An 8672-nucleotide genomic window follows, 5' to 3' on the forward strand; every position below is an offset into this window, starting at 1 on the left:
TTCAATGGACTAGGGCATGTGAAGATGCTTTTCAACAGTTGAAAGAGTTATTAGCCTCGCCACCTATGTTGGCCAAACCTACACCAGCGATTCCTTTGACTCTTTACCTGGCGATCACCGAGGCAGCGGTTAGTGCAGTTTTGCTTCAGGAAGAAAACATGCAGTATAAAATCATATACTTTGTTAGTCATACACTGCAAGGGGCAGAGGTGCGCTACCAGAAAATAGAAAAGGCAGCCTTAGCAATACTGAAAACGGCCAGGCAACTTCGGCCGTACTTTCAGAGCTTTCAAGTAAGGGTCATGACCAACATTCCTCTGCGGCAAGTTTTGCAGAAACCTGATTTATCAGGGCGATTGGTCAGTTGGTCGGTGGAACTGTCAGAGTATGACATCATTTATGAGCCAAGAGGACAAGTTACAATTCAGAGTTTGATTGATTTTGTAGCAGAACTAACGCCTACTGAAGGCGACAAAGAAAATTCAGAGTGGGACTTCTCAGTTGATGGTTCGTCAAATGAGTTAGGAAGTGGGGCTGGTGTGTCAATTGAAAGCCCAGATAGAATGTTGATTGAACAATCGTTAATGTTTGGATTCAGGGCGAGCAACAATCAAGCTGAGTATGAGGCGTTGATAGCTGGTTTGAGACTTGCTATTGAACTAGGGGAGCAGAAACTATACATAAAGGGCGACTCTCAGTTGGTCGTGAAGCAAGTTCGCGGCGAGTACCAGGTGAAGGACCCTCAATTGTCTAAGTATCTGGAAATTGTGCAGAGGCTTATTCAGGCGATCAGCCAAGTCAAGATTGAGCAAATACCAAGAAGTCAAAATGAGCGTAGATGCGTTGGCTAAATTGGCCAGTACTGGGCGACTTGGGAATTACCAAACTGTGATACAGGAAACCCTACCCCGCCCAAGTACAAATATGGTCGAATTCAAAGTGGAAAAGGTATAGAGAGAAGTGAACCATCTTGGATGGATCCAATCATTGAATTTTTAAGTCAGTAACCTCAGGATGAAAGCAAAAATACCAAGGAGAAAAGAAGAGAGGCTAGCTTTTATACTCTGGTCGGCGGTCAGTTGTACAGGCGGGGGATTATGTCCCCAATGCTTAAATGTGTAGATATCACTAAGTCTCAAGAAATAATGGCTGAAGTTCATGAAGGAGTCTGCTCAAGCCATATTGGAGGGCGGTCTTTGGGTATGAAAGTACTCAGGGCGGGATTCTATTGACCAACTATCAAAAAAGATTTCCTAGAGTATGTGAAGAAATGTTCAAAGTGTCAATTTTTTTCTGATGTACATAAGGCACCGCCGGAACAACTCACGACAATGACCGCCCCTTGGCCTTTCGCCATGTGGGGGACGAACATCTTGGGACCTTTCCCTAAAGCTAAAGCACAAATGAAATTTATTGTGGTAGCAGTGGACTATTTTACCAAGTGGATAGAAGCTGAAGCACTAGCCACTATTACGACCGCCAAGATAAGAAATTTCTTGTGGCGACGTGTTGTGTGTTGCTTTGGAGTTCCAATGGCTTTGGTTATGGATAATGGCACGCAATTTACAAGTGCATTAACCAGAGACTTTTGTGCTGACTTAGGGATTGACATGCGTTTCGCTTCAGTTGAGCATCCACAGACAAATGGCCAGGCTGAAGCAGTCAACAAGGTCATACTGAATGGGTTGAAGAAAAAGCTGGATGAGGCGAAAGGATGGTGGGCGGAAGAGTTACCAGGAGTTTTGTGGGCGTACAACACTACTGTACAGATGAGCACTGGGGAAACGCCGTATAGGCTAACTTATGGCTCCTATGCTATGTTCCCCGTGGAGGTAGAAAACCAAAGTTGGAGGGTTATGAACAGAAATGAAGAAGAAAATAACGACAATTTGATTGCAAACTTAATCATGCTCCCAGAGTTGCAAAGATAGGCACACTTACGCAATGAAGCTGGAAAGGTACGGGTCGCCCATAAGTATGCAACTAAGGTCGTCCCCAGAAAAATGAAGGCGGGAGATCTAGTGCTGCGTGAAAGAACCCTGACTTCAGGGAAAAACAAGTTGACACCAAACTGGGAAGGACCTTTCAGGGTTAAAGCTGAAGTAGGTGCAGGGGCGTACAAACTTGAACAACTTGATGGCGGTACAGTGCGTCGCACGTGGAACGCCTCCAGTTTGAGACAATATTATAGTTAAGTAAAAGAAAGTCACACTCTTTTTCCCTTGAAAAGCTTTTTAATGAGGCGACCTATGTAAATGAAGGGAGGAAACTCTCATGTAAGGATCTATAAATCCTAGTTTTTATTTAAAGAAATGAGAAATGTTTTACAGTTTGATGTTCGTCACAACTGACAAGATCTAACTTATAAACTTTCTTAACCAATTTTTCTGTGGCAATGATCTAGTATGACTAAAGCTTTCACAATCAGAAAGGGTCATCATTGAGCAAACATAGCCTTGGCAATTCTACTGGCCACTAGAAACCAAGCCTCGTTCGTAAAACGACTAAGGCCAGTAAAATGTGCCTAAGCCTTGGCCATCGTGTCAAGCACAAAAAAGCCTCGCCAAATGGCGAGCAATGCCTCAGTAAAAAGCCAACATAATTATAATAATTGCAACATAAACTATAATTAAAAATAGAAAAGGGGCAAGGCCCTAACGTTATAGTCATTACACAAAAAGGGCGAGGCCCATGGTCTAAACAGCAGCGAAATGAAAAGACGAGGCAAATTACAAACATGCAGAATATTTTCAAACTTAATTATTCTTTGCTTGCTTGTCTGCATTGGCGTTGGAGGCAGCTTTCTCCACGCCCTCACCTTCAGTCTCTTCATTGGTGTTGGTGGCAGCTTTCTTCACGCCCTTGCCTTCAGTCTCTTCACCTTCCTCATCATCTGATTCTTGCATGAAAGGGAGGTCAGTGACCACAGGATCGGCGGGGCCGACAACCTCACCATTCACGATCTTCTTCATGAAACCAAATGAAGAGAAGTCAAGCTTAGGATAGAGATCTCGAAGTTGGTCCTTGGCACCCAGATGTCCAAGGATATTACTGGCGAGAGATCTTTTCCAAAAGGGTCTCGGCAACTTTCTTTAAACTGGCTTCAAGCCCTTGGATCCTCTTCTCTGCAGCCTCAAGCTTAACTTCAGCATTGGTTTTGGCAGCTTTTTCCTTAGTGAGCTCCTCTTGAGCCTCTTGCAGCTGTCGGTGGACGCTCGCTAAAGTATCCCCAGCCTGCTTCTTAGCAATATCAGCACGCTTGGCGGCGGTCTCGGCGTCGGCTTTCAGGCGAGTGTAAGCCGACCTTGCCTCCTCAAATTTCAGCTGGGCACGAGCTTTCTCAGTCTCAATGCCCTTCAGGTGGGGCAGGAGACCGGCAGCATAGCTGGCAGCAGCGAGAGCTTGATTGACAGCAAGAGTCACCGCCCACTGAACCCCCTGATGGGCGACATCATGAGGAATTTGGATGTTGAAATTCCTCTCCATGAAGTGAAGACCGTTGAACTTAGCGTCAAAGATGCTATGAAGGGCGCCGGTCTCACTGTTGGGAACTGTTGTTGGGAACTGTATCCCTGGATGACTGAGGCGTGGGACTGGCCGCAGCGACCAAATTGGCAAAAGCTCTAGGAGTTTGATGCTTGGGCGGGAGATTGCTGTTTCCTGGTTTGCCCTCTTTGTGGACCTTAGGCAGAGATCCATCTAGGGTCTTTTGCTTGGGGTCACTTTTAGAAGTACTGGACTTCTGCCGCTTTGGATCACGGTCGTCAACTAAGGGCGATTTCTTCCTGTCGCCCTTGGTTTCCTTCTTTTCACTCTTTCTCTGCCCTTTGGCCGTCTCAACCTGGCTGGAGATGAAGGCTGACATGCTATCAGGGTTAACACCGCCTTTATTCTTGCCCATCTCAGTTGCACATAACATAAAGAAAATGCAAGTCAATAACAGGCGATTCAAGAAGACAATACTTTAAGATGTGCATTTGATAAATCTAAACTTACTAAAAAATTCTTGAAGTTTTCCATCTTTGGCGGCTTGGAGAAGGTCACAACAGGAAATTTGAGGAAGAGTAAGGATGTATAAGGCGACCTGTTGCTCTTCTTCGGTCAAGGCCTCAAGCACAACAGTAATATCACGGCGGGGATTGACAGTCCAGTGTAAAGGGAACAAAGGGCGATTTTTCGAGTCAAGGATAAGGTTGGGAATTTCACGAGAATGGACAATCTTAAAAAACTTATTTTGCCAATGTTTGAAGTTACTCTTCAAAGGCTTAAAGACGACCATGTTGGGGCGGGCCGATAAGGGGACAAAGGACACACAGGAGGGTTTGGCGATACATGTTTGGTAGAAAAAGAAAAACAAAGGATAAGTAGGGGCGACGTTTAGTTGATCACATAACAACTCAAAGCATCGAATGAAGCCCCAGGCGTTTGGTAAGAGTTGGCAAGGGGTGACGTTCAAAAAAGTAAGGATGTCACAAACGAATGAAGAAAAGGGGAGCTTCATGAAGAGATCGGTAAAAATATAGCCATGGAGATAAAACCAAGCGGGCGCCCCATCAGCTCCTGAGGGTTTGAGTGTAATGACATTGTTATCATCACAGGGGGAGACATTTAAAGACAAATCGTCGTTATGGCCGGTTTTAGGGTCACTTTGGTGAAACCCTGGGCGGTGAGGCGGTTATTATTCAGAGACTGGACGCTATTCCAAATGGAATAGAAAAGGCATTTATCATCCATACACTTTTCACTAGTGTGCCAATCGGCCGAGGTGGATGGATTATCAGAAGAAAGGTGAGAGGTTATGGAACAGGTTCTTTTGTTGCCAAGGTCAGAAGTGGAGGGCGAGTTCTTAGACTCAGAATCATAGTCAACTACGATGACGTTTTCTTGGCTAATGGTAGTTCTCTCGTCGTCGGACATGGAATCAAGAGAGAGGGAGGAATAGGTTTAACTTTGTGAAGACATTTTAGGAAGTCTCATGGGAAGAAGATGAATAGAAAGGTAAAAAAGTAAAGAGAAGAAAAAGAAAAGAGAGAACTGACCGAAAGCAAGAGAGGTAACGGGAAAGCAACGAGCTATGGTGGTCGGAACAACGAAGGGTCATCGGAGTAGCAAGGGTTGCCGGGAACGGAAAGCTTCAGATACTCAGAGGAAAACAAAGGTTTGAAGTGAGTTGAAGTAAAAGAAAATAAAATGTGTGACTTTGGGGTTTTATAGTAAAACTGAATGAAGAAAGAGAAAGCAAGGGGAAGCGACACGATCGTTTTTGAATGCTTTCACGAAACGAGGCAATCCCTCGAATCCCGCGTGAAAAGACAGTGGCAGTTGAATGCTAATGATGGCAATTTCTTGGTAACGGTGCAACATGTGTCATACGAAACGGTGTAAGTTATGTAATTGGGGGAGGCTGAAGATGAAGGGCGGTTGCACGTTTAAGTTTTGTAAGACATTTCAGCCCCTACGGAAGTAAAGCTTCATGTCTTGTGGGCTTGTGGGCTAGGTTAGGCGAGGCGAGTTGTTCGTGTGGAGGCAGTGTGGTTTCTTTCCTCCGATCATAAGACATTTCAGCTCCTAAAGAAGTGAAGCTTCATGTCTTGTGGGCTTGTGGACTGGGCCGGTTAGTACAAGCCCATGAACCCGCCCACTAAGACTGACACCCTCTAGATAAGGACATGGGTCCCAGCGCAAAGAAATGGACCCGAGTTGCTTTGTATTAATCATATTGATGATGTATGTATTTGTCTTGTTCCACATTGGGATTTGGGCCTTGCATGTAAGGCCCAAATTCATGAATATTCTAGATAAGGACCACTCCCACTATAAAAAGGGGTGTCCTCACCTTGTACTAGGTACCTTTTTAATCATTAATGAGATAACCTTATTCTTACATCACTTATATTCTTTCAGCTCTACTAGGGTTTATCAAGGGTACTTCATATCCATTGTTAGACCTTAGACCAGAACACTAGGATACTCTAAATGTTCTAAAGGTTTTAGAGTTTACAATATTGAATCTAGAACTGTTGAAGAATCTATACATGTTAGATTTGATGATAAGCTTGACTCTGACAAGTCAAAGCTAGCTGAAAAGTTTGCAAATATGAGCATAACCATTTCAGAGGAAGACAAAGATTCAGAGGATGCTAATCCAGAGGCAAATGTATCAGAAGAAGCTGCCACAACTTCTGAACCTTCACGTCAGAAGAAGAGCAGAGTAATAGCCTCTCATCCTGAAGAATAGATTCAAAGAGACAAAGATGAACCAGTCAGAACCAGAACCAGATCAGCCTTCAAGCCTTCTGAAGAGACTCTTCTAAGTTTAAAGGTCTTAGTCTCTCTGATTGAGCCAACCTCAATTGATCAAGCTCTTCAAGACAAAGATTGGGTTCTGGCTATGGAAGAAAAGCTGAATCAATTCACCAAGAAGTGTACGTTCATCAACCCCCTGGGTTTGAAGATGCTCAACATCCCGATCATGTCTTCAAGCTGAAGAAATCTCTCTACGGTCTAAAGTAAGCTCCAAGAGCATGGTATGAGAAACTTAGTACCTTCCTTCTGGAAAATGGGTTCGTAAGGGGTAAAGTGGATACAACTCTCTTTTGCAAAACTTATAAAAATGATATTCTTATAGTTCAAATTTATGTTGATGATATCATATTTGGCTCTGCTAATCCTTCTCTGTGCAAGGAATTTTCTAAGCTAATGCAGGCTGAATTTGAAATGAGTATGATGGGAGAACTCAAGTACTTTCTGGGGATTCAAGTAGATCAACAACCAGAAGCAACGTACATTCACCAAAGGAAATATACCAAAGAACTTCTGAAGAAGTTCAATATGTCAGAATGTACTCCAGCTAAAACTCCAATGCATTCTGGAAGTAGAAGACACAAGCTCAAAGGTTTGTCAGAAGCTCTATCGTGGTATGATAGGCTCTCTTCTTTATCTGACTGCATCTAGGCCAGATATTCTTTTCAGTGTTCATTTATGTGCTCGATTCTAATCAGATCCTAGACAAACTCCCTTAACTGTTGTTAAGAGAATTCTCAAATATTTGAAACGCTCTACTAACCTAGGCTTGATGTATAAAAAGACATTAGAGTATAAGCTTTCAGGTTACTGTGATGCTGATTACGCTGGAGACAGAACTGAAAGGAAAAGCACTTCTGGAAATTGTCGATTTCTAGGAAGCAACTTAGTCTCAAGGGCAAGCAAGAGGCAATCTACAATTGCCCTATCTACTACAGAGGCGGAATATATATCAGCTGCTATCTGTAGCACTCAGATGCTCTGGATGAAACATCAGCTAGAATATTATCAGATCTTTGAGAGCAATATCCCAATTTATTGTGACAACACTGCCGCTATCTCTCTAAGTAACAATCCTATCTTACACTCAAGGGCCAAGCACATTGAGGTAAAGTATCACTTTATTAGAGATTATGTTTAGAAGGGCGTACTTCTTCTGAAGTTTGTGGATATTGACCATCAATGGGCAGATATCTTCACAAAGCCCTTAGCAGAGGATAGATTTAAATTTATTATGAAAAATCTGAATATGAACTTTTGTCCTATATGAGTATGGATCAGAACCTCTGACTATGATGCTTCTTTATCAGAAGTCGTCACACAGTAACCATTCACGTGTATTTTCACAAAGAATTTTCGTCGACCAATTAATCAATCTTTAATTACTGATAAAGGTTCATTAACTTTAAACTCTCGAAACTTACGAACAAATTTGCGGAATAACTGAACAAGCATTTCCTGAATAAAAATAACGTTTAATTAAAACAAGGGAAAATAATCTCAAAACATAATTCCAAATCCGAGGGCTAAGCCCTATACCAAATGCATCAGTGCTCAAAACGGAAATAAATAAGGTTCCAATAATAGAGAAAAATAAAAGTAAAATCTGATGTAGCTCTCATAGGACACTCCCACATGGGAAAATCTCGACAATACTCCTCATCATCGCTAGAAATGTAGATGACCTCCGAAGTCTCGGTAACTCGACCCTTCCATGGATAAGCTGGTTCCTCCTCAGATCCTGAGAGCCATCCACACTTCCACTTCTTAGGCGGACGTTCTTCACTCACATCTGGAACAGGCTCCAATGCGGGCATATCTCCATAGTCATCAACTGGGCTAGCTTCCTTTGGCTCCGGTGGTGAAGACTCCACTGTATTCTTCTCCTCTATCAACGGTGACTCAGTTGTAGTGTCTTCCGAAGGATCTTCTTCCTCCTCGTCCTCCCAGGACTCGAGCGGCTTCTCCACGGTAGTCTGATCAAATCTAGCAGGAGGGTGAGGCAACATGACTGCCCCATCTCCAAGGGTCTTTCTCTCTACGACTCTCCCACGTCCCTTCCTATGAGCTCCGCATCACCGGCGTAGACTCTCCGGACTCCAGAACCGTCAGTCTCCCAGAGCCGATCATCCTCAGGCTCACTCAGCACCATCTCCCAGATCACGATAGCTTCCACTCTCGTGGTGGTCACCATCTACCCCCCCCCCCAAATAAAGCAAGTAACAAACAAGCAGGGTCAGGTCAAACAGCAAAAGCATATAATCATAATAAATAATCAACATTTATAAGGATTATTGTCTCTTATAGGATTTCATCATTGGTTAGTCAGTTAGGCTAACGAATTCCTCACTTCGCACAACCCACCAAAA

This window comes from Lotus japonicus, chromosome 3, assembly GCF_012489685.1.
Source record: "Lotus japonicus ecotype B-129 chromosome 3, LjGifu_v1.2".
Lineage (NCBI taxonomy): Eukaryota > Viridiplantae > Streptophyta > Magnoliopsida > Fabales > Fabaceae > Lotus > Lotus japonicus.